The 27,423-nt window shown below is 36.3% G+C and overlaps 1 protein-coding gene across 1 annotated transcript in view; it reads left to right on the top strand.

Moving 5' to 3' along the window:
- LOC101686034 (WD repeat containing planar cell polarity effector) overlaps nucleotides 1–26,180 on the top strand; it is a 531,713-nt gene extending 505,533 nt beyond the window's left edge. The window contains exons 17-18 of the transcript XR_006606054.1: nucleotides 13,192–13,347; nucleotides 25,667–26,180. The gene's annotated coding sequence lies outside the window, so the exon portion shown is untranslated. The remainder of the gene's footprint in view (nucleotides 1–13,191; nucleotides 13,348–25,666) is intronic.
- Nucleotides 26,181–27,423: the final 1,243 nt, after the last annotated feature.

The following is a 27,423-nucleotide window of genomic DNA, read 5'->3' as shown; positions in this document are numbered from 1 at the left end:
TCCACAACAGTTATAGCAGAGCCTGTCAGCTAGCTATACCACAGGCTAATCCTGGCCAGGAGACATAGCTGATCTACCAAATAAAAAGAAACAAACACACAGAGTTAGACAATATTTAAAAAAGAACAGTTTTAAAAATATAACAGGACAAACTCCAGAAAAAGAACTGAACAAAATGAACCTACTGATAAAAGAGTTCGAAGTAGTGTTCATAAAGATGCTCACCAGATTTAAGAGAAGAGCGGATGAATTCAGTGAGAACATCAACAAAGATATAAAATATTGAAAAAAAATAAGAGCTAAAGAATAAAGTAACTGAAATGAAAAACATACTGGAGGGAATTGAAAGCAGATAGAGGATGCATAGAGACAGATTAATGATCTGGAAGACAAAGTAGTGAAAATCGTCCAAGACGAACAGCAAAAAGAGAAAAGAATTTTAAAAATGAAGATAGAGTAAGCGACCTCTGGGACAACATCAAGCATATTAACACTCACATTATGGGTGTCCCAGAAGGAGAAGAAAGAGGTAAAGAGGTAGAAAAGTTATTTGAAGAAATAACAGATGAAAACGTCCCTAACCTGGGGAAAAAAACAAACATCTAGATCCAGGAAACACAGAGACCTAAACAAGATGAACCAAGAAGGTCCACACTAACACACATAATAATTATAATGCCAAAAATTAAGAAAAAAGGAGAATCTAAAAGCAGTAAGAGAAAAGCAATTAGTTACATAGAAGCGATACCCCATGTGGTTATCAGCTGATTTCTCAGCAGAAACTTTTCCAGCCAGAGAAGAGTCGCATGATATATTCAAGGTGCTGAAAGGAAAAAAAACCCTACAACCAAGAATACTCCACCTGCAAGTTTATCATTCAGAATTGAAGGAGCAACATAGCATTTCCTAGACAAACAAAAGTTAAAGAAGTTCATCACCACTAAACCATAAAAAAATGTTAAAGACCCTTCTTTAATCAGAAAAGAAAAGGCCATAACCAAAAATAAGAACATTATGAAAGGAAAAGTATCTCACTAGTAAAAGCAAACATATAATAAACATAGCAATCATTTATAATTTCAGTACAAAGTTTAAAAGACAGGTAGTAAAATCAATTATGTCTACAAAAATTAGTTAAAAAATTAGTTGAGACGTACAAAATAAAGATATAAATATGACATCATACACCTAAAAGGTGGAAGGGGAAGTAAAAATGTGCTTTTAGGATGTGTTCAAACACAGGTGGTCATCAACTTAAAATGGACTTCTATATACACAGGAGGTTATATATGAACATCACAGTAACCATGACCAAAAACCTGTAACACAGACACAAGAAAATATAAGGAAAGAAAGCCAAGCATAACACTAAAGCCATCTAACCATAAGGAAAGAAAGCAAAAAAGAATGAACAGAGAACTACAAAAAGAACCAGGACAGATTTAACAAAATGGCAATAAGTTCATAACCACCAGTAATCATTTTAAATGTAAATGGACTAAGGTCTCCAATCAAAAGAAATAAAGAGACTGAATGGATTAATAAAATTTTTTTAAAAGACCAATCTATATGCTGTCTACAAAAGACACACTGTAGTTATATTTTTTTAAGTAGGCTCCTTGCTCAGCGTGAAACCCAATATTGGGCTTGAACTCACCAACTCACCACCCTGAGACTGAGACTTAGCCTAAGATCAAGAGTTCTGACTGAGCCACCCAGAAGTCCCAAGACACTCACTCTAGATCAAAAGATACATACAACCTGAAAGCAAAATGACAGAAAGAGATACACTATGCAAATGGAAGAAAACAGAATAAAGCCCTTATATGAAAAACCCATAGCCAACATTATATTCAATGGTGAAAAATTGAGGGCTTTTCCCCTAAAGTCAGGAACAAGATAAGAATATCTACTTTCATCACTTTTATTCAACACAGTACTAGAAGCCCTAGTCACAATGATTACACAACATAAAGAAAAAAAGTCATCCCAGTTCGGTAAAGAAGTAAAACTCTATTTGCAGATGACATGAGACTATATATAGAAAACCCTAGAAACTCCATCAAAAAACTACTAGAACTGACAAATGAGTTCAGTAAAGTTGCAGGATAAAAAACCAACATATGAAAATCTGTTGCATTCCTATGTATTAAAAATGAAGCAGCAGAAAGTGGAGTTAAGAAAACAATCCCATTTACAATGATCAAAAACAGTATCTTAACAAGATCAAAGACCTATTCTTCAAAAACTATAAAGCAGTACTAAAAGAAACTGAAGAAGACACACTTACACACACACACACACACACACACACACACACACAAAAGGAAAGCATTTCACACTCATGGGTTAGAAGAACAAATATTGCTAAAATGGCTAAACTACCAAAAATATTTCCAGATTAAATGCAATTCCTACCAAAATACCAGTAACATTTTTCACAGAACTAGAACAATCCTAAAATTTGTATAGAACCACAAAGATCCTAAAATAGCCAAAGAAACCTTGAAAAACAAAAACTAGATGTATCACACTCCAAGATTCCAAATTATATTACAAAGTGGTAGCAATTAAAACAGTATGGTACTGGCATAAAAAGAGACACATAGATCAATGGAATAGAATAAAAAAACAAACTCAGAAATAAACCCCCAATTACATAGTCAATCGACAAAGGAGGAATGAATATACGATGTGAAAAAGACAGTCTCTTCAACAAATGGGTGCTGGGAAAACTGGACAGCAACATGAAAAAGAATGAAACTGAACCACTTTGTTTTACTATACACAAAAATAAACCCAAAATGGACTAAGGACATATATATGAGACCTGAAACCATAAAAATCCTTGAAAAGAGCACAGGTAGTAATCTCTCTGACATCAGTCATTACAACATTTTTTAAGATCTGTCTCCTGAGACAAGGGAAATAAAAACAACTGGGACTTCATCAAAATAAAAAGTTTCTGCAGAGTGAAGAAAACAAACAAAACAAAAAGGTAAACTAATGAGTAGAAGATATCTGCAAATGACATATGTAATAAAAGATTAACATCCAAAATATCTAAAGAACTGATACAACTCAACACTCCCAAAACAAATAATACAATTTAAAAATGGGCAGAAGACATAAGCAAACATTTCTCCAAAGAACACCTACAGACGCCAGCAGACACATGAAAAGATGCTCAACATCACTCATCTTAAGGGAAATGCAAATCAAAAGCACAATGAGCTATCACCTCATATCTGTCAGAATGGCTAAAATCAAAAATAAGAGAAACAAGTGTTGGCAAGGATGTAGAGGAAAAGGAACCTTCATGCAGTGTTGGCAGGAATGAAAATTGGTGCAGCCATTGTGGAAAACAGCATGGAGTTCCTCAAAAAGTTAAAAAATAGAACTACCCTATGATTCAGGAATCACACTACTGAATATTTATCCCCAAAATACAAAAACACTAATCCAAAAGGATATATGCTCCCCTGGGTTTATTGCTGGAGGATTTAAAATAGCCAAACTGGAGGCACCTGGGTGGCACAGTCAGTTGAGCGTCCCACTTAGTTTTGGCCAGGGTCATGATAAATATAGATAACAGATAAATGTAAGAGAAGGGGAAAAAAGAGGGAAGCAAACCATAACAGACTCTTAATTATAGAGAACAAATTAAGGGTTGATGGAGGGAGGTGTGTGGGAGGGATGAGCTAAATGGGTGATGGATACAAGGAGGGCACTTATAGTAATGAGCACTGGGTATTATATGTAAATGATGAATCACTAAATTCTACTCCTGAAACCAATATTACTTTATATGTTAACTAACTAAAATTTAAATAGAAACTGGGACAAAACAAATGAGCAAAGAAAAAAAAGACAAATCAAGAAAGAGTCCCTTAACTATAAACAGATGATTACCAGAGGAGAGGTTGGTTACCAGATGGTTACCAAAGGGGAAATAGGGGATGTGGATTTAAGAGTACACTTTACAATGATGAAAAAAACCCTAAAAATATAAAATACTGATAAATGAACTGAAAATGACACAAAGAAATGGAAAAATATTCCATGCTCATGGATTAAAAGAATAATATTAAATGTTAAAATGTCCATACTACCCAAATGCAATCCCTATCAAAATACCAATAGTATTTTTCATAGAACTAGAGCAAATAATCCTGAAATTTGTATGGAACCACAAAAGATCTCAAATAGCAAAAACAATCTCAAGAAGGAAGAACAAAGTCAGAGGTTTCATAATCCCAGATTTCAAACTATACTATATATATATAGAATAGTTTGACATATACAACTATACTATGGTAATCAAAACAATATGGTACTGGCATAAAAACAGAAACAGATTAGCAGAAGAGAACAAACAGCCCAGAAATAAACCCATATTTATGTGGTCAATTAATCTATGACAAAGGAGGCAAAGACAAAAATAGACAATGAGGAAAAGACAATCTCCTTAATAGTAGGAGTGGGAAAACTGAACATTTACATGCAAAAGAATGAAACAGCCATGCTCTTATTCCATACACAAAAATAAACTCAAAATAGATTAAATACCTACATACAAGACTAAAACCATAGAAATCCTAGAAGAAAACGTGTGCAGTAAACTCATGGACATTTGTCAGCAATGTTTTTGGATCTGACCCCTCAGACATGGACAACAAAAGCAAAGTAAATAAAAATTTTTAAAGACTTTATTTATTCATTTGACAGAGAGAGAGAGAGAGAGAGTGCAAGCAAGGGGAGTGGCAGGCAGAGGGAGAAGGAGAAGCAGTCTCCCTGATGAGCAGGGGGAGCCCAACGTAGGGCTCAATCGCAGCACTCCTGGTTTATGACCTGGGCTGAAGGCAATTGCTTAATCAACTGAGCCACCCAAGAACCCAGTAAATAATTTTTTTTTTAAAGCAAAAATAGGGGCACCTGAATGGCTCAGTCAGTCAAACATCTGACTCTTGATTTTGGCTCAGGTCATGGTCTCGGGGTTAAGAGAGCAAGCCATCTGTCAGGCTCCATGCTGGGCATGAAACCTGCTTGGGATTTTCTCCCTTCCCCTTCTCTCCCCTACTCGCTTACTCTCTCTTACTCTAAACAAATAAATAAATAACTAGGACTAGATCAACTAAAAAGCTTTTACACAGTGAAGGAAACTAACAAATCAAAAAGGTAACCTACTGACTGGGAGAAGAGATTTGCAAATGATATATCCAATTAAGAGATAATATCTAAAATATATAAAGAACTCAGAAAACACCGCCAAAAAACCAAACAACCCAGTTTAAAAAATGGGCAGAGATCATTTGAATTAACATTTTTTCAAAGACATACAGATGGAACAGACATATAAAAAGATGTTCATCATTAATCACCAGGAAAACATAAATCAAAACCACAATGAGATATCACCTCACCCCAGTAGGAAGGCTATTATCAAATGACAAGAAATAAGTATTATCAAGGAGTTGGAGAAAAGAGCCCTCCTGCCCACTGTTAAGAATGTAAACTGCTATAGCCACTATGGAAAACAGTAAGGATTCCTCAAACAATTGAAAACAGAAATACCATAATGATCTAGTAATTCTACTTCTGTGTATTTACCTAAAGAAAATAAAAACATTAATTTAAAAAGATTCACCCCTACATTTACTGGGGCACAATTTATAGTGCCAAGTTATAGAAGGCACCTAAGTATCCATAGATAGAGGAATGAATAAAAAAGATATCTAAGAGCTCTACATGGAGTATTACTCAGCCATAAAAAAGAAAGAAATCTTGCCTTCTGTGACATGAATGGACCTAGCGGGTATTATGCTAAGTGAGAGAAGGCAGATGGAGAATGAGAAATACCAAATGGTTCAGTATATGTGGCATCTAAAAAATAAATGAATAAACAATTAAAAAAAAAAAAAACAGAAACAGGGGCGCCTGGGTTGCTCAGTAGGTTAAGCCTCTGCCTTTGGCTCAGGTCATCATCTCAGGGTCCTGGGATCCAGCCCTGCATTGGGCTCTCTGTTCAGCAGGAAGCCTGCTTCTGCTTCCTGCTTTTTCCCCACCTCCCCACCACCACACACCTCTCTGCTTACTTGTGATCTATCAAATAAATAAATAAAATCTTAAAAAAAAAAAAAAAAACAGACTCAAATACAGAAGACAAATTGGTGATTATTAGAGGGGAGAGGTGTGGAAAGATGAGCAAAACAGTTATAAAATAAGTCACAGTGATGAAATGTACATAATAAGGAATATAGTCCATTACTATTATAATAACTGTGTGGTGACAGATGGTAACTACACTTAAGGTGAGCATTTTATAATGTATATAAATGTCAAATCACTATGTTATACATCTGAAACTAATGTAACATTGTATGTGAACTATATATACTTACAATAAAATATTTTTAAAAATAAAGGGACACCTGGCTGGCTTAACCTGTATAGCACACAACTCTTGCTCTCAGGGTTGAGAGTTCAAGTGCCATAATCGCTGTGTAGCCTACTTAAAAATAAAATATAAAAATAAACTTAAAAATTAAAGAATCCAGATTTAATTTTGCTCTGCTAAAAATCTACTTCAATATTCTACTTCCATTCTCAAAGAAAATAAGCAGTATTCCCTAATTCTCTCACAATGTTTTTTTTGTTTTTGTTTTTGTTTTTGTGTGTTTGTTTTTTAGAAAGGGAGAGGAGATGGGCAGAGAGAGGAGAGGAGAGAGAATCTTAAGTAGGCTTAGCATGGAGCCTGACACAGGGCTTGATCTCACGGCCCTGTGACCATGACCTGAGCCAAAAATCAAGAGTTGGATGCTTAGTCAACTGAGCCATCCAAGCACCCCACTCTCACAATTATTCTAATATAGACTACAAATATTGTCAGGAGTTACATAAGTTTCTCAAAACTTGTAAGTAAGCTCTATGCCCAGTGCAGGGCTTGAACTCATGACGCAAAAATCAAGAGCCACACACTCTCCAACTGAGCCAGCCAGATGCCCTTAAAACTTTCATTTTTTATTTTTTTTATTGTTTTGCTATTTTATTTATTTAATTTTAAGTGGGCTCCATGCTGGGCATGCACAGGGGGCCTGACCTCACAACACTGAAATCAAGACCTGAGCTGAGATCAAGAGTTGGATGTTTAACCGACTGAGTCACCCAGGTGCCCCAAAACTTTTATTTTTTAAGTATTTATTAAAAGAGTTTTGGGGTGCCTGGGTGGCTCAGTTGGTTAAGTGGCTGCCTTCACCTCTGCTCATGATCCCAGGGTCCTGGGATCGAGCCCTTAATCTAGCTCTTCGCTTGGCAGGGAGCCCGATTCTCCCTCTGCCTGCCACTCGCCCTGCTCGTTCTCTCCCTCTCTCTCTCCCCTGCAAAAATAAAAATCTTTAAAAATAAATAAATAAATAATTTTACTTAAAGTCAGTATTTCTACTCTACCACTCAACTATTTACATAAAAGGATAGTTACAAATCATTTTCAGAGGTATCTGGGTGGCTCAGTCAGTTAAGTGTCTACCTTCAGCTCAGGTCATGGTCCCTGGGCCCTGCAATCGAGCCCCATATCCAGCTCCCTGCTCAGCAGAGACCCTGCTTCTCACTCTCCCACTGCTGCTCTCCGTGCTTGTGCTCTCTGTCAAATAAATAAAATTTTCTAATAAATTTTTTAAAAATCATTTTAAAAACCATCTCCTGTTAGGAAAAAAGTAAGCTTTACTTAAATTTCCTTTAAATATTTTTTTTTTTTTTTTTTTTTTTTTTTTTTTAATTTTTATTTTTTATAAACATATATTTTTATCCCCAGGGGTACAGGTCCTTTAAATATTTTTAAAATGTATGTCCATTAATTACAAACCGCAATCCTCATACTATAACAGCTACTTTTATCTTTTGTGCTCCATTTTGATATTCACCTATGTACATTTAGTTTTTACCTGTTTCATCCAAAAAACAAACAAGTGGAGCAATGTTTTTATAGATTTAACTATTTTGTTCAAAAGCAAATTTGTACTTGTATTATGAGATAAAGTTCAAAATAATATCAGCTTTTGTGTAAAAATTTTTTAAAATATTCTTACCAAGTGAGCTACCTCAATTAAGTGGGAAAATCCAAATAGAATATTTAATGGCACTATTTACCACATAAACCATCAGAGACACCTTTTCCATGAATCTCTATGAAAGTCTAAGAAAAATGTTTGTGAGATCTATTTAAATTTGGAGAATTATACAACTAGTCAAGAAGTGTAGAATTCATCCCACATAAAATAATTTATCCATTGAGCTTTTTTGCTGAATTGCAGCCATATTTCTGTCAGTTCAAATGATGATCTATATATGAGGGATTAATCTGACACAAGACAGTAAAGCTTAATCCTTCAGTATATCATAATCTATTTATTCTGCATGTTAAGAGGATTTCAGATTTTAAAATTATACAAGAAGTGATGCCAGAAATGTACACAGAGTAAGATTTTCCTAAAATATTAAGTTTTAATGTCTATATAACATGAATAGACTTTATTTTAAAATGTCAAAAATGTCGGGGCACCTGAGTGGCTCAGTGGGTCAAGCCTCTGCCTTCCGCTCAGGTCATGATCTCAGGGTCCTGGGATCAAGCCCTGCATCAGGTTCCCTGCTCAGCAGGGAGCCTGCTTCCCCCTCTATCTCTGTCTGCTGCTCTGCCTACTTGTGACTTCTCTCTCTGTGTCAAATAAATAAACAAAATCTTTTTTTTAAAAAAAAGTCAAAAAATGTCTAAAGTATCAAATGATTGCCTTATTTTAAAATGTCAAATAAATCATTTAATTTTTAAGAGGCAGAATTAAAGTCCTCACTTGGTAACATTTTATATAAAAGATATTAAATCTTAAATACACAAAATTTTTGAAGGGGTGACTAGCTAGAAGTCAGCATGTTCTCATTTTGTGGCACTTAATGAAGTTACCACTATTAAGAGAGGAGAGATGTGCTCATGTAATTCATAAGAGTAAAAGGCATTATCAGACTAAAAGATGAACCCTTGCTTTACTCTGTAATTATTCACACTATATATAAAAAATAAAATTACTCGTGCCATATACAAGAGATGCCACTAATCTCTTCTTTGAAAACCTGTCCTGCTCATAACCCTAGAAGGGAAAGTTCCCTTGTGCCATTTGACCCTGTCCCTTCACTCCGAACCCAACTCCAGAACACAACTGATTGAGCAATTCATTATTCTCTCCTGGAAATTTGGAATTAGAAGATGAGACACTTAATTGTGGGATGCAGAGCTAGAAGTCATGTGGACTATAGGTCTTAGGCTATCACTTTGAAATGGTCTTGATAAGGCCATATGCAAGTAAATATGTGAGCCGGAAAGTCAGTTTATAATGAATAAGAAGAGAGAAGCAAACATGCAGAGAAATGTCAACAAGCCAGCTGGTTCCAGAGAGCTGTTTCCTCAAGGCTGCCAGCAATTGAATGAAATGAAATGCCCTTTAAGATACCAACTCTTTCCAAGAGAGTTTTACTTGAACCTTTTTGAATGCTTTCTGCTTTCATAAACAAACATTCCTTGATTATGACAATGATTCAGAAAACATTTCATACACAGAGCTTTACAAAATAATTAAGGACTTCCAAAAACAAGACAGAATAAAGAAACAAACTCAAATTTCCTTTAAAATGTCTGAGAACTACTGCTTTTGCAAATATGAACAGCATGAGAGAAATGACACCATTAAATAGATATTGCCCTTTAACCCTCAAAAATCTGCAATAAAGGGGCACCTGGTTGGCTCAGTCAGTGCAGCATGCAACTTTTGATCTTTGGGCTGTGAGTTTGAGCATCACATTGGGCATTGAGCTTACTTAAAAAAAAAAAAATCTGCAATAAAGCACTCAAGGTGTGAAACTTCCTCACCCAGAACCTGGTAACATCTTAGGATGTTAATGTCTAGATTTGAGTATCTACCTACCTCCTTCACATTTGTGTGATTTTTTTTTTCAATCCCTTAGTCTTAAGAGATACAAATTACAAAAAATACTTTGTATTACAAAAAATACAAAGACTATTTTATTCTTTGTGTCACTTGAACATATTTAATCATTGTTCTTTAATCTTTAACTTAGCAGTTATTCTAAGTTTATATTACTGTCTTAATATTTTTACTATCTTACCATTTTAGACTCTTATTTTTATCCTCTTATTTAATATTTCTTAAATTTGCATTCGAGTGCTTCTTTATATTTATTTTATCCATTTTAGATAACTTTATTTTTACTTATTTATTTTTAAGTAAACTCTATGCCCAACATGGGGCTTGAACTCACCCTGAGAGCAAGAGTTACATGCTCTACCAACTGAGCCAGCCAGATGCCCCCAGATTAGATACCTTTTAACCTTATTTATTTTTTCCCTGAATTTAAATTATATATTATAGAATGTTTTTTTAAATACATGAAATTTTTGAAGAATAAAATTTGAAACCTCTATTTCTTTTTACTCTTCTGTAAATAGAGGTATACCTCATTTTATTGCACTTTGCTTTACTGGGTTTCACAGAAATTACAAGGGTGTTTTGTTTTGTTTATAAACTGAAGGTCTGTGGCAACCTAGCATTGAGTAAGTCATTTTTCCAACAGCAGTTGTTTCTTGTTTCATGTCTGTGTATATTTTGATAATTCATCCAATATTTCAAACTCTTTCATTATTATTATATTTGTTATGATGATCTTTTGTCAGTGGTATTTGATGTTACTATTGTAATTGCCTTGGGGCACCACAAACTGAACCCACAAAAGATAACAAAGTTAATAAATGTTCTGTGAGTTCTGACTGCTCCACCAATGGGGAATTTGTTTCTCTCTCCCTTTCCTTAGATCTCTCTACTACCTAGAACACAACAATATTAATATTAAAAAGTCAATCACTAATCCTACAATGGCCTCAAAGTGTTCAACTAAGACAAGGAGTTGCACATTTCTCACTATATATCAGAAGCTAGAAATGATTAAGCTTAGTAAAGATGGCGTGTCAAACACTGAGACAGGTCAAAATCTAGGCTTCTTGTACCTAAGAGTTAGTCACATTATGAATACAAAGGAAAAATCCTTGAAGGAAATGAAAGTACTACACGAATGGTAAGAAAGAGAAACAGCCTTATTTATTGCTGATATGGAAAAAGTTTGAGTGGTCTGGATGGAAGATTAAATCAACCACAACATTCCCTTAAGCCAAAACCTAATCCAGATCAAGGTCCTAACTCTTCAATTCTATGAAGGCTCAGAAATTTGAGGAAACTGCATAAGAAAAGTTTGAAGCTAGCAGAAATTGGTTTATGCACTTAAGGAAAGAAGAAATCTCCATAACATAAAAGTGTAAAATGAAGCAGCAGATGCTGATGTAGAAACTGCAGCAAGTTATCCAGAAGATCTAGCTATGATAATTAAGGAAAGTGGCTACACCAAGAAAACAGACTGTCAATGTAGACAAAACAACCTCCTACTGAAAGAAGGTGCCATCTAGGACTCATAGCTAGAAGGAAAGCCAATGCCTAGCTTCACAGGACAGGCTCTCTTTTTAGAGGCTAATGCAGCTGGTGATTTGAAGTTGATGTCAATGCCCACTTACCATTCCCAAAATCCTAGAGCCCTCTAGAATTACACTAAATCTGCTCTGCCTGTGCTCTAGAAATGGAACAACAAAGCCTGCCTTAATGATAGCACATCTGTTTACAACATAGTTTACTGAATATTTTAAGCCCACTGTAGAGATACTGCTCAGAAAAAGATTTCTCTGAAAATATTACTGCTCATTACCAATGTACCTGAGTTCTGATGGAGATGCAGAATGAGATTTTTATTTATTTATTTATTTATTTTAAATATTTTATTTATTTATTTGACAGACAGATCACAAGTAGGCAGAGAGGCAGGTCGAGAGAGAGAAGGAAGCAGGCTCCCTGCTGAGCAGAGAGCCCGATGTGGGGCTCGATCCCAGGACTCTGGGATCATGACCTGAGCTGAAGGCAGAGGCTTTAACCCACTGAGCCACCCAGGTACCCCCAGAATGAGATTTATTATGTTTCATGTCTGCTAGCACAACATCCAAACTGCAGTCCAAAGATCAATGAGTCATTTCAACTTTCAAGTCTTATTACTGAAAAAATGTTTTTCAAAAGCTGCCATAGATCCTGATTCATCTGATGGATCTGGCAAAGCAAACTGAAAACTTCTGGAAAGGGCTCCTAGGTGGCTCAGTGGGTTAGGCCTCTGCCTTCGGTTCAGGTCATTATCTCAGGGTCCTCAGATGTCGGTGACCCGCATCAGGCTCTCTGCTCAGCAGGGAGCCTGCTTTCCCCTTTCTCTTTGCCTCCTCTCTGCCTACTTGTGATTTCTGTGTCAAATAAATAAATAAAATCTTTTAAAAAAGAAAAAAGAAACCTTCTGGAAAGAATTCACCACTCTAGATGCCATTAAGAACATTCAAGATTTATGGGAAGAAGTCAACATGAACAGGAGTTTAGAAGAAGTTGATTCCAACCCTTGTGGATGACCTTGAGGAGTACAAGACATAGGGAGGAAGGAACTCCAGATGCAGTGAAAATAGCAAGAGAATGAGAATTAGATGCAGAGCCTGAAGATGGGACTAAATTTCTATGACTGAATCTCATGATGAAACTTAAATGGACTAGGAAAGTTTCTTATGGATGAAGAAAGTGGTTTCTTGATTGGAATCTACTCCTGGTGAAGATGCTATGAAGACCATTGAAATGATGATCAAGGATAGGACATTACATAAAATCAGTTAATAAGGCAGTGGCAGGGGCACCTGGGTGGGTCAGTGGGTTAAAGCCTCTGCCTTCGGCTCAGATCATCCTGATCCAAGGGTCTTGGGATAGAGAGCCCCGCATTGGGCTCTCTGCTCCATGGGGGGCCTGCTTCCTCCTCTCTCTCTCTGTCTGCCTCTCTGCCTACTTGTGATCTCTGTCTGTCAAGTAAATAAATAAAGTCTTAAAAAAAAATAAGGCAGTGGTCTTTTATATCTTATCTATAAAAGGATAGATGCCCATTTTGAAAGAAGTCTGCTACTGTTGGTAAAATGCTATCAAATAGCACCCCACCCCCCAGTACAGAGAAACCATTCATGAAAGCAAGAGTCTACTAATGTGGCAAACTTTATTGTTGTCTTATTTTAAGAAATTGCCAAAGCCACCTGAACCTTCAGCGACAACCACCCTGATCAGTCAGCAGCCATCAATATCAAAGAAGACGCTCCACCACCAAAAATTACAGCTCAGTGAAAGCTCAGAAGATGGTTAGCATATTTTAGCAATAAAGTATTTTTAAATTAAGGTATGTATATATTTTAGACATAATGTTATTGTACACTTAACAAACTATAGTGTGAACATAACTTTTATATGTACTGGGAAACGAAAAAAATGGTTTGATTTGCTTCACTGCAGTGGTCTAGAACCAAACCTGCAACATCTCTGAGGTAAGACTGTATGTTGTAAAACTGGGATCATATAACATATATGGCTTAGGGTCCTGCTTTCTTTAGTTGAGTATAAAGCAATGACACTTTAATACTCAGCTGTTGATCAGCATTTAGATAAGTTTCATTTTAGGGTTTATATTAACACTGACAAATTTACATTATTTCTAAATACTTATTTCTGAGTATTTCCTTAAATCAAATTCCTAGAATTAAAATGGTATGTGGGGAAAAAAATGGTATGTGAAAGAAAATAAATGTTTTTAAGAATTCTGAAACAGGGATGCCTGGGTAGCTTGGTTGGTTAACCACCTGCCTTCAGCTCAGGTCATGATCTCCTGGGATGGAGCCCCATATCAGGCTCCCTCTTCAGCGAGGGGCCTATTTATCCCTCCCCCTTTGCCTGCCACTCCCCCTGCCTGTGCTCTCCTGCTCTTTAATTTAAAAAAGGAATTTTGAGGGACGCCTGGGTGGCTCAGTTGGTTGAGCCGCTGCCTTCGGCTCGGGTCATGATTCCAAGGTCCTGGGATCGAGTCCCACATCGGGCTCCTTGCTCGGCGGGGAGCCTGCTTCTCTCGTCGCTGCCTCTGCCTGCCTCTCTGCCTGCTTGTGTGTACTCTCTCTATCTCTGGCAAATAAATAAAATCTTTAAAAAAAAAAAAGGAATTTTGAAACATATCACATTGTTTTCCACAAAGTTTAACACAAATTCTCAGGAAACATGTTTAAATACGATTTTTTTACCTCATTCTCAATAAATTTTAATTGTTCTTTATTAATTTGGTAGATTACTTCAGTGCACTGCTTTTATTTTGGAAAATTTCTAAAATATGTATGAGCATCTCATTTATTCTTTCATAACTTGCTTCTTGGTCTATTTTGCACTCTTCAATGGAAATATCTTTAATTTTCCTGACTATACAATATTACAAATTCTGAAAATGAGGGAGAAAGATGAATAAAACTGAATCACAAAATTCCTTTGTCAAAATCTAACAAAAACAACTGAAGAACATTTTAAAGGCAGAGAAACCAAACAAGAAAGGAGAAACAGCCATATGAAGGGGTCCAAAATAAGCCACTGTGGCATACAAATTATTTGAGCTATATGCATTTGACTTTCTAAAACCCCTTATTTGCCAAAATCAGAACTCCCAAAAGAATTCAATTGTCATAAAGCCCCTCCCAAGGAACAATTCTAATTTCTTTCCTAAAAAAGAGGTCAGCTCTACACCCAGTTAGATTTTGTCACAAAACTATATATGTATCATCTTTTCTTCTAAGGACCCACTCATCTTTCTAAAAAGTCATTTGCTTTTTCATAAGTGCCCCTTCTCCCCATGCCTCTCTAAGAAGTCACTGTTCTCCCAAAAATGCCCTTCTACTCTACCACCCCTTTTAAGATGCTAGAAGTCCCAAATTCCAAAATCTTCAGTCACATTTAACTCCAGTACAACATACAAAATTAAATCTGTTTTTTTCCTCTTGCTAATATGTCTTTGGTAGTTTAATCTGCAGGCCTCTCAAGAGCAAACCTAAGAGGGCAGAGGAAAATTTTTTCCTGACAATTTGTCACAATTTGCAAAAAAAAAAAAATGTTGACTAAAGAAATATGTGTGATGGCTATAATCTTCATCCCACCTCCACCCTAAAGAAGATCTGGAAAGAGAAATGTCAGAAAAGTCACGAGATTTCTCACAAATTGTGCCCTCTCTGAAAAAAAGCAGACTGAGGAATAAGTAAGAAGCTCAGGAAAAAGGGACTGAAAAGATCTTTAGAGCAGACAAACTCCAAATACAGCGTCTATATCCCAGTGAAGAAATGAGGAAACTTCAGGCCCACTGTTCAAAACATAAGCATAGCTAACAGTCCACAACAGTAAATCAGAATATACCAAAATCGAAAACTAAAAGGAAAGTGAACTATTATAAACTATAAATGTTGAAGTAGAAATAAAGTAAAATGGAATGAAATACTTCTTCCCCATGGAAGAAAAAGCACCAGGGTTATACAACAAAACAGAGGAATCCATCAGAAATCTGAGATATCCCCCACAGAAAAAGTATACCCCATTTAGAAGAAATGAACCCTGGTTTAGACACAATAAGTTTTTAAAAAAAGCAGAACCCATTTCTTAAGATTTTTTTTTTTTTTAATTTGACAGAGACAAAGCGAGAGAAGGAACACAAGCAGGGGGAGTGGGAGTGGGAGAAACAGGCTTCCTGCTGAGTATGGAACTTGATGTGGGGCTCGATCCCAGGACCCTGGCATCATGAGCTGAGCTGAAGGCAGACACTTAACAGCTGAACCACCCAGGTGTCCCCACAATCCATTTCCTTTAGAAAAGACTACACAACTCCTATCTGAATTACCCTTATTCCCCTAGCCCTCCCAACTCTAAGAGTATAGAAAGTAAGCACAAATCATTACCCAACCACCAAACTCTAGCTCAGAGAAAATAACCTAGCCACAGAACCAGAAGTCAAGAAGGGGTACATTCTGGCTCAGTCAGTGGAACATGTGACTCTTGATCTTGGGGTTGTAGGGCTGAGCCCCACACTGGGTGTAGAGATTACTTAAGAAATTTTTTTTAATCTTAAAAAAAAAAAAAGTCAAGGAGAATTTAGCCATATTGGATTAAAGAAAATAGAAAGTCAGAAGACTCATCCATATCTTAAGAATGGGCACAAACAAAAGAAATATCAAATCAATCAGAAAATCATATAACAGCATAATGAAAAAAAAATGAACTTTCTATATAGAAAACCTACATTTAAAAGCTTAGATTATTAAGATCTTTCTTATTTTCTAATATAAGCACTTGGTACTCTAAATTTCCCTCTATTTTAGTGCTATAAATTTAATGCTACAAATTTCCCTCTATTACTGCACCCCACAAATATTTATATGTTTGCCTCTAATTTTTTAAGATTTTATTTATGACAGAGAGAGATAGCAAGAGACGGAACACAAACACGGTGGAGCTGGGGAGGGAGAAGCAAGCTCCCCACCAAGCAGGGAGCCCAATACAGGGCTGGATTCCAGGACCAGGATGCCAAGATCATGACCAGAGCCACAGGCAGACACCCAATAACTGAGCCACCCAGGCGCCCCTGTATTTTCATTTAAATTCAATTTGAGCTGTTGTAATTTAACCTTGAGACTTCTTTCATCTTCTTTGACCCACAGGTTATTTAGAATTATGTTGTCTAATTTCCAAATATTTGTGTATTTTCCAGACACCTTTTTATATTGTTTTGGAATTTAATTCCAACATTTTTAGAGAACAGACTTTGTATGGTTTAAGTTTTTAAAACTTTCTTAAGGTTTGTTTCATGCCCCAGGATATGGTGTATCTTGCCCAGGGGAGAGCAAACTATGGCCTATTTTTATACAAAAATTCAGTCCCTGACAACTTCTGTATGGTCCAATGAAATAGTAATTATTTTTACACTTTAAATGATGAAAATATCAAAAGAACATTTCATGACCTGTGAAAAATTACATGAAATTCAAAGTTCAACATCCATACATAAAGTATTATTGGAACATAACCAAACTTATTTATTTATGAATTAGCTAAGGCTGCTTTTGCACTACAGTGGCAGATTTGAATAGTTGTGACAGAGACCATACAGCTCACAGTACCTAAATATTTACTATCTGGCCTTTTACATAAAACATTTGCTGATCCTATTCTTTGTATATGTTCTATAAGCACCTGAAAAGAATATACATTTTATTCTTTTGGGTCTTGTATTCTTTATTTCAATTAGATCCAGTTAGTTGATGCTATTCATATGTTCTATATCTTTGTTGATTTTATCACTTACTGAAAGGAATGTTGAAATTTTCACCTACAAGTGGATTTGCTCATTTCTCCTTTCAATTCTACCAGTTTTTGCATCATGTATTTTTTTGAAGCTCTGTTCTTAAGTAGATAAATATTTAGAATTGTTAAGTCTTCTTGGTTCTTTATCACTGTGTAATATCCTTGGTAATTTTCCTTGCTCTGAAGTGTACTTCGCCTGATAGCCACACCAAATATTTTACTAGTATTTTAACAGTATATCTATTTCCATCCTTTCCTTTTAACCTCCTATAGCACTAAACTTAGAATGGGTTTCTTGTGGACAGACTATAATATAATCTTTTTTTTTTTAATTTATTTGACAGACAGAGGTTACAAGTAGGCAGAGAGGCAGGCAGAGAGAGAGGAAGGAAGGCAGGCTCCCCGCTGAGCAAAGAGCCCAATGCAGGGCTCGATCCCAGGACGCTGGGATCATGACCTGAGCAGAAGGCAGAGGCTTTAACCCACTGAGCCACTCCTGGACCCATATAATAGAATCTTTTAAAAAATTATAATTGAATCTAACAACTGCTATCTTTCGATTGTTGTATTTAGACCATTTATATTTAATATAAATATTGATGTTTGGATTTAGGACTACCATTTTATTGTTTTCTGTTTGTCCTTCTGTTTTCATTCTGTGTATTCTCTTTCTTGCCTTTACTGGGATTATTTGAATTTTTTTTCAGTATTTCATTTTAATGTATTGTGGTTTTTATCTTTTTTTTTAGTGGTTGCTGTAGAGATTTACAATAAATTTATTTAACTTTGCACAGGCTTCTTAAAATTACTTTTTCCTCTTTTTAACAAGTTTTACTGTAGTAAGAACCCTTAATACAAGATCTATCTATGCCCTTAACAGATTTTTGACTGTACCACATAGTACTTTTTTTTAAAAGATTTTATTTATTTATTTATTTGACAGAGATCACAAGTAGGCAAAGGGGTTGGGGGGAGGCTCCCGGCCAAGCAGAGAGCCTGATGCACGGCTCTATCCCAGGACTCTGGGATCATGACCTGAGCTGAAGGCAGAGGCTTTAACCCACTGAGCCACACAGATGCCCCAACATAGTACTTGTTAACTGTAGGCAAAACGTTGTACAGCAAATCAATACAACTTACCCATTTTGCCTAACTGAAATTGTATACCTGTTGGCTAATAACTCCCTGTTTCCCCTCCCTGAGTCCCTGGCAACCACAGAGAATCATTATTTTTACAATTCAATGAAATATAAAATCTTGGGCACCTGGGCATCCAGTCAGGAACTCCTCGAATTCTTGTTATCACACTACACTGACCCATACCATACCTATCCATTTCTTAATGCTGGATTACAGGGATGACTGAACAAGTAGCTGCCTGATTACCAGTCTATGAGAAGTACTTTAACATCACTGGAATAAACAGGACCATTTAAATCAATTACTTCATAGCTTCAAATGACAGCATTTGGTAGAAAATTTTTAAATATTTCTTATTAACACTAACATATCACCATCAAGTATTTTTGCAAATTATATCTATGTATTAAATCATACAATGATATTAAAGGTTACACTACCAGCCCTGATCTAGATAACCAACAGTTACTTGAAACTTACAGTCAAAATCTGAAGATTTTAAATTAAACCATGCATTGCATGGTGCTATTTACCAGGAACAAGCAATTTATTTTTTATCCTAAATTTGAAAACTTTAGTATGCCTCACAGGAAGCTGTCTGGTTCAGAAAACAGCATAAGAAAACTGACTAAAGAACCAAAATATAGAAAAGTGAGAAGCATGCTGCCAACATAAAAACCAGGAGAAAAAAATAACTTTAAAATATATTTTGAGGGGCACCTGGGTGGCTCAGAGGGTTAAAGCCTCTGCCTTCAGCTTGGGTCATGATCCCAGGGTCCTGGGATCGAGTCCCGCATTGGGCTCTCTCCTTGGCGGGAAGCCTGCTTCCTCCTTTCTCTCTCTGCCTACTTGTGATCTCTCTCTATCGAATAAGTAAATAAAATCTTTAAAAAAACAAATAAATAAAATAAAATAAAATATATTTTGAGCATGTCTTTCCCACTTTAATAATTTATTCAACAATATTATTGAGCACCAATTCTGTGCTAGGTAAACACGTAATTGGGAATGTATTTCTGGGAAACAAGACAAACAAGGGTCCTTGCCCTCGAGGTAGTATCTGGGATAAGTAGATAATAAATAGATGACAGTAATATATAATAATGGGTACTACTGGGGAAAAAACAGATAATGTGTGAGAGAAGACTGGGCTGGCAAGGCTATTAGAGACTGAAAGTCAGGAAGGGAAGGCCACAGTGAGGTGCATAAGATCTAAAGGATAAAAAGAAACCCACCATGCCAAGGTAAAGCAGGGTGGAAAGAGAATACCCAAGCAAAGGGAATACCAAGTCTCCCCCCAAAATGATCTTGAACTTTGAAGAACAGAAGAATTCTCTGTGGCTGAAATATAATCAGCAGAGGAATAAACTCTAGGCAATGATGGCAGAAAGGTAGGGAGAAGTCAAACCACATAAAACTTTATGGGCCACTCAAACTTTAATGAATGTATATATAGATAATGATATCTAGTCATAAGTGATATGAAAACAATTTTTTTAAACAAAGTTAAAAATGTTAAGCCATGATCAGACACATGAAAAAATGTTCATCATCACTAGCCATCAGGGAGATTCAAATTAAAACCACATTGAGATACCACCTTACACCAGTTAGAATGGCCAAAATTAGGAAGACAGGAAACAACATGTGTGGGAGGGGGTGTGGAGAAAGGGGAACCCTCTTCCACTGTTGGTGGGAATGCAAGTTCGTGCAGCCTCTTTGGAGAACAGTGTGGAGATTCCTCAAGAAATTAAAAATAGAACTGCCCTATGACCCTGCAATTGCACTACTGGGTATTTACCCCAAAGACACAGATGTCGTGAAAAGAAGGGCCATCTGTACCCCAATGTTTACAGCAGCAATGGCCACGGTCACCAAACTGTGGAAAGAACAATATGCCCTTCAACGGAGGAATGGATAAGGAAGATGTGGTCCATATGCACTATGGAGTATTATGCCTCCATCAGAAAGGATGAATACCCAACTTTTGTAGCAACATGGACAGGACTGGAAGAGATTCTGCTGAGTGAAATAAGTCAAGCAGAGAGAGTCAATTATCATATGGTTTCACTTATTTGTGGAGCATAACAAATAGCATGGAGGACATGGGGAGTTAGAGAGGAGAAGGGAGTTGGGGGAAATTGGAAGGGGAGGTGAACCATGAGAGACTATGGACTCTGAAAAACAATCTGAGGGTTCTGAAGGGGCGGGGGGTGGGAGGTCGAGGTACCAGGTGGTGGGTATTACAGAGGGCACGGATTGCATGGAGCACTGGGTGTGGTACAAAAGCAATGAATACTGTTATGCTAAAAATAAATTTTAAAAAATTTTTAAAATGTTAAGCCATGTTCTGTGCATCTGGGAACTTTATTACAAATAAAATGATAGATGTATGTATGTAAAATTTTTTACTAGAAAGTCAGTATCTTCCTGCCCTCAGTAAAATAAATATTTGAAAGTATGTCTACTTAGATTTTGCTTTCTGCTCTCTTATTTTCATTATGGAATAGGAATCACTTCTCCTGAGCTCTGGGGCACATCTCTACCCACCAGAGCCTCTGATAGGTCATGTATAAACTGTGTAAGAGAAAAGTGCCTCCTCTGGGCACATGATCCCTACACAAGGGCATAAATTCAGCAGGAAAAGCACCAGATTTCAGCCCCTCCTCACCCACTCGGCCCAGCATCCTTACACATAACCATTTAAGATGGCCTTACCAACTGCCTCCTCAGAAACTGTACTCCATCAACTAACGCCTCTCCTGTGACTTCAGCTGCTCCCTCATTAGCAAAGGACATACACATCAGAAACTGTTTAAAGTTATGCCTTTCTCCTTAAGAAATTCAAAGCATTATTACATATTTACCATTATGTATGCCAAAGCCTGACAAAGTGCTAAGACTTTGAATGTTCTATTAACTTAAAATACATGATCAAAATTACAGTAGTTCAAAAGTTATCCCTTTATTAGAAACCACTTATCTTTATTTGGGTAGCTTTAAAATCATGTATACACCTAGTTATTTGTAATCTACACCCTACTTCCTATGGGTGTGAGATATATCACAGTTTGAGAATGAATTTTTGGATCATCTATAATTCCAACTACCATATATCTGAATCCTGGCATTACAGCTTATTATCCTGCCAAAAATAATGATGCAAAAACTGGCAGAGATGCTGATTTGTCTGTCAAGAAAATCTTTTTAAAATAATATAACATTTTAAAATGTCCTAGTCAGCACTTAAAACTTTCAGATGTTTCTAAGCAGACTATGTTCCTTAACATGGACTATAATTTAGTAACAGCAAATGACTAATTTTTTATTATACCTTCACAACTGATAAGCTAGAAAATTATTAAGACCACATGTAAAGTCTAATAAGATTAAAATGGCATATGAGATACATTACTTAAGGAATTTTAATTTTTTAAAACTTTATTTTAATAATGCACACATTGTGATGGTTACACAAATCGCTCACTTTCACCTCTGCTCTCCAATCTAAGAAATACCTGCAGATTACAGGGGCCTATAACAACTTTCAGCAAATTAAACACTTTGACTTTGGACATGCTTTGAAAAGGTCTTGAAGTAACCCCAGAGCAAAGACAGAATTTATGCTTCAAAAAATAAGCTTTCAGATAAAAATCACAGCTCATTTGCTCTGAACAAAGTATTTTATCCAGCTCTTCTTCAGCCACTGGTACAACAAAATTGACCTTTGTCATGCATCACTGATTTGGTCATCTCATATTCCACAGATAAGTAGGGAACCCTTAATTACAAAATGCTTTTTTCTTTTAACAGTAATAATATAGTCCAATTTTGGAAAAATTACATATTACCCATAATTCTACCTCCCTAAAAACAAACAGCTTTCCCTTTTTAAAGTATCCAGTCATTTTATATAAAAGGCCATTCATATGAAAAACCTTAAAAGGAAGTTGTGGGTTTTTGTCCAATACACTGAGCTAGATAGCTGAAACGGAAGAAGTCACATTCAAATCAAAGTCAGAAAACTGGTCCAGCAGATCTCAGATGGAAAGATACAAATATTGTAAAACTCCAGAATATGAGTGACTTGCTTAAACAGCGATATAACCATATTTTAAAACAAATCATGAGCTGCAATGTTAAGAGTTTTAACCCTATTCAACTTTATCTAAAACTTTTCAGATAATTTACAAATAAAATGATATGTGATCTTCTTATCATTGCTTTTTGCTTCACAATAATCTTGGTGAAGGGGCAGGGAGCAAGGAGTACTGACAAAGTGAGGCTAGCCATGTATTAACTGCAGAAGCTTTTGATAGGTACCTAAGAGTTCACTGTATTTCCCAACTTTAGTTTATATCCAAAATTTTCCAAAAAAGTAAACAACTTACCAAGAAAATCTAAGACTGTACAAGCTCAAACAAATAAACTAACAAAAATCAAGGCTTGTCTTTCACATGTTAATTCAAGTATCATCACAGCGAAGTCACTCTACCAAAAATGAACTGACCATATTGCCATTCAGAGAAATTGGAACTTATCCACTATTAACAGGGTCAGTCTGATGACAACACACTGAGGGATTCTTCAAAATACTTGCTGCAGATGTCAGAAAACCTCTAAAAAAATGAAGAAGAGGCCACTCATTAACTCAACCATTCATGCAACAAATATTTATTAAGCACTTATTCTGTGCCAGGCCCTCTTCTAGGCACTGGAGTCGCCTCAATAAATAAAAGAGATAAAAATTCCTATAGAGTTTGTATTCTAATGGGGAGGGAGTGGGAAAATAATATAATAAATAAATTACATAGTATTGGTGGGTTATAGATGCTATGGGAAAAAAATATAGCAAGATAAGAGAGCACTGAAATAGGGGTGTGGCAATTTTTAAAGAGGATAATCAGGATAGCCTCATTGAGAAAACGACATTTAACTGAAGACTTGAAAGAGAAAAGAAATGAGGCCTGTGGATATCTAGACAAAGTTCTAGAATACGGAACAGGGAGAGAGATGCTTGACAGATTTAAAAAAAAAAAAAAAAAAAAAAAAAAAGGCAGAACACCAGAGTGGCTAGAGCATGATGATCAAGAAGAAATAGGGTGGAGAAGGAGGTTGGGAAGATAAAGGGATATGGTTGGGATTAGGCCTTGGTAGACCACTATAAAAACTAACTTTATAATGTGTTAAACAGAAAGCCAAAATGAAGGATATCCAGCAAAGAAGTTAGAGGATTACCCCTTTTCTAGTCTGCTTTGACTCTGAGGCTCTAGTGTAGCCATGACCCAAATGGTTGCTTTCTTGTTTTCACCCAATGTCTGATAATCAACCCCCTATCAAATGGTGACTGCTATGGAGGGGCTCCAACTCATGGGTATTATTCCTAGAAATGATAGTCTTTGCCTCTTAGTCATCAAAAATCCCCCTCTTGGATATTGTGTCACCTCTAGAAGGTGACCTACCCAACCCAGTCATAAGAATTTGTTCCTGCTTTTGACAAATAGAAATAATTTGCATTAACACTAGGTTTTAGATTATGCAAAATGGCAAAATAACTGGCTTGGTATCAGATGATTAAAAATCTAAACTCAAGTACTTAGTAATAGCTAAATGATCTTGACAAGTTATTTAACCTTCCCTTGCCTCAGTTCTTATAATTTATAAAAGGAGAATAAAAACATCTAAACTCACTTGAGGATTATGTGAATTAAGTAAAAAGAATCTGTCCCAGTGCCTAGATCTAATGGACATTTCATAAATGTTAAATCCATTACCTGGCAGCATTTGAGAAGTCAATCCTAGAAACTGTCCCCCAAGATTCTGGGGACACCCAAGATAGGAAAGAAAAAAAGTCACACTAGTTTAAGTGGGAATGACTGTTTGAAGTTTAATAGTTGAGGCCACTGTGCAGCAGCACTTTAATAAACTATCTATGCTCCTGGCTGCCACCTTGAGCCAAGAACCACTCCTGGGATTAGAGATGCTGTTCCCATGGGCCCCATGGTGTCGGGCTGTGTCTGCATATTCTATACAAGGACACTTGTCCTTCCCCTTTGTAAACTACATCTGACAGGGATTAAAACAATATGAACGGGGGAAAAACGATTTATCTTTGCATCACATTTAAAATTTTCCATATTTTTAAATTTGATGCCTTCATTTTCAAGAGAAAGCTTTCAGATTAAGTTTCCCAAAATAGGTTGCTTTCTAGACATAGTATGAACGTGGCTAATATAAACCTATAGGTCTTTCACCAAAATTCTCAAAAAATTAAAAGACCCCAACCCTCAAGTTTATTACTTTATGGGAATTTTCCTGAAAGAGGAAAAAAATCAAAAACTTTTCTCTTATTTGGAAGTGAATACTTACACTTATGTATCAATATTGAAAAAAAATCCTAAAATCATTTGACTATGTTTTAGTTGCCAGCCCTTGGATTTTATAGATATGCAGGCATTTTTATAGTAACTAACATTTGCGTCTTGTTCCTCCTTATTTTGTACCTTAGTTAACCTGGGGGAAAATATGAGGCAGACTGCATGACAAATGAATGTTCATGTCCTTGCCTTTATAAGTGATAAATGATACTTTCCCTCATTTTCTTCAAAATTTTTTTCTTTAACTTTTTTTTGTAGCAACTAAATATCAGTAGTTTGCCATTCACTTCATAAATTGGCAAATGTAGTAAAACAGAATTCTCCTGGCTCTCTTAAGTGGAGGGATTTTGTTGCTAAGGAAGGGGCAAAGACTGCTTTTTCAGGCAATGTTTCAGTATAAAAAGGTGCCTCTGTGTAATTGTGAATTGTCCACTCTGGCTAACCACTTGTCCCCTTTTCCAGGGGAGGATAAGGAATGCTGCCTTGGTGTGCAGCAGCAGTTCTGGGTCATCTGGCCAGATGAGATATCACCATTCCAGGTTTTCATCTCCAGTGCTAAACCAAACTAGACAGAGTCAGGTTTCTGTAAAATTTCTTCAACTACCTGGGCATCTTCCTATTAATCAGCTTGTCTCTTTTGGACTCCTCTGCTGTTCTGTCTTAATAAAGCTAAGATGCCCAACTCTAATTAAACAGCTCATTGCTTCTCCCATCATAAGTGTGCTTGCATTTTCTTTCCTGGCTAGAGCACCCCCCCCTCAAAACAGGTAATACTCTCTGACAACTGCATTTTGGAGAACTCAAACCTTATGTTCCTCTTTGCAGGTCCTGGAGCAGAAACGACATGTTTCTATGTCATTAATATTTGGTAGAAATCACCTACTTTGCCATCCTATGAGAGACAAGCTGTCTCCTTCCTGAACCCGGGGAGGAAGAAACCTGGGATCAACAGCCTATAAGTTGGTATTTCATACACTGGTTTACCTACATTTGATCTTGATAAACCTCAGGATTTTTTTTTTAATCACCTTTTGGTACTGTGGATCATCTGTCACCGATGGTCAGAATTCCATGGTAGCAAAGTGATTTTCTCCATTTAGAAAAGACAGCTTTGCTACACTTAACAACATTAGGAATTATTTCTAAGATGAACATGGAGGGTTTAAAAGTAAAAGCACTTTTGTAAATATATGCTATCTTATCTGCAGCTGTTGCTTTTTTTTTTAAAGAGTTTAAAGGAAGAATATATTTAAACCACATAAACAAAATGGTATTACATAGAAAAAATAATGTAACAATTTATGTAAGTACCTAATGTATGAGCATGCTTTTAAACCTAAAACAAAAAATAAAAAGGTAATATGAGACCATATGTGTGTGTGTGTGTGTGTATATACCTACATATTTAAACAGTGTGCATTGAAGAATTCTCTAATCTAGGGGCACCTGGGTGGCTGAGTGGGTTAAACCTCTGCCTTCAGCTCAGATCATGATCTCAGTGTCCTGAAATTGAGCACAGCATTGGGCTCTCTGCTCAGCAGGGAGCCTGCTTCCCCCTCTCTCTGCCTGCCTCTCTGCCTACTTGTGACCTCTCTCTCTCTCTGTCAAAAAAATAAATAAAAATCTTAAAAAAAGAAAGAATTCTCTAATCTAAAACATTTAAAATTGTGGGGAATACTGTTCATGATACAGAAAAACAATTGTTAAAATAGGCACACTCACATTTCTTTTAAAAATATGTTGCCAAAGATAAAATTCACCTGAGCGCTCATTTCTCAGATGTGCAAAAACTATGAAGTTGTTAATCACGAGATACTGCCTCCCACTTTTGCATTTTGAGTTTCAACACTGATTGGTATGAATTATGAATTGCAATTACTGTTATTTTTTAGTGTTTCTGCCAAGCTCCCTATAGAATGCATCTCTTTAATATGAATACTTAAAACAATAATACTATTTGTACATAAAATCACTTCCTTCATGTTCTTTCAAAAAAAATAGGCACAATATTTAGGAAATAGTTATTACCACAGTGTTTTGGAAAATTCTGCAACTGTTCATATTGACAAACATTCCAAATAATTCAGTGAGGGAAATGACAACACTATTTTCCTCAGATAAATTCACCAGGCTGATGCTTCTTTTTTCTTTTGGATGTAGAGCATGGAGGTGCCAGAGTCACTGTTTCCTTTTCATTTTCTTCCAGCAAATTTGTATATGACCATGGTAACCAATCCCTTGCTGGGGTATCAAGTTCTCCATAGAGTCCAACACATTCTTCCTCAGAGATAAACAGTGAGATAACATCTTTAAAAAAAAAATAAAAGATTTCTTTATATCAGAAAGGGAGAAAGTACAAGCACACACATGGGGGGAGGAGTAGAGGGAGAGACTCTTCAAGCAGATCCCCCACTGTGGGCATGCCACCCCCCAACTCCTCACCCGACCCTTACTTGGGCTGGATACCAGGACCCATGAGATCATGACCTGAGCCAAAACCAGGAGTTAGTCGCTTAACTGACTGAGCCACCAAGTGGGTGACTTGAGGTGACTTGAGCATCGCAAGATAACATCTTCTTCTA

The sequence above is a fragment of the Mustela putorius genome, unplaced genomic scaffold (assembly GCF_011764305.1).
Source record: "Mustela putorius furo isolate JIRA1106 unplaced genomic scaffold, ASM1176430v1.1 tig00000224_pilon_pilon_pilon, whole genome shotgun sequence".
NCBI classification, from domain to species: domain Eukaryota; kingdom Metazoa; phylum Chordata; class Mammalia; order Carnivora; family Mustelidae; genus Mustela; species Mustela putorius.
This window is presented reverse-complemented; position numbering and strand designations above follow the sequence as displayed.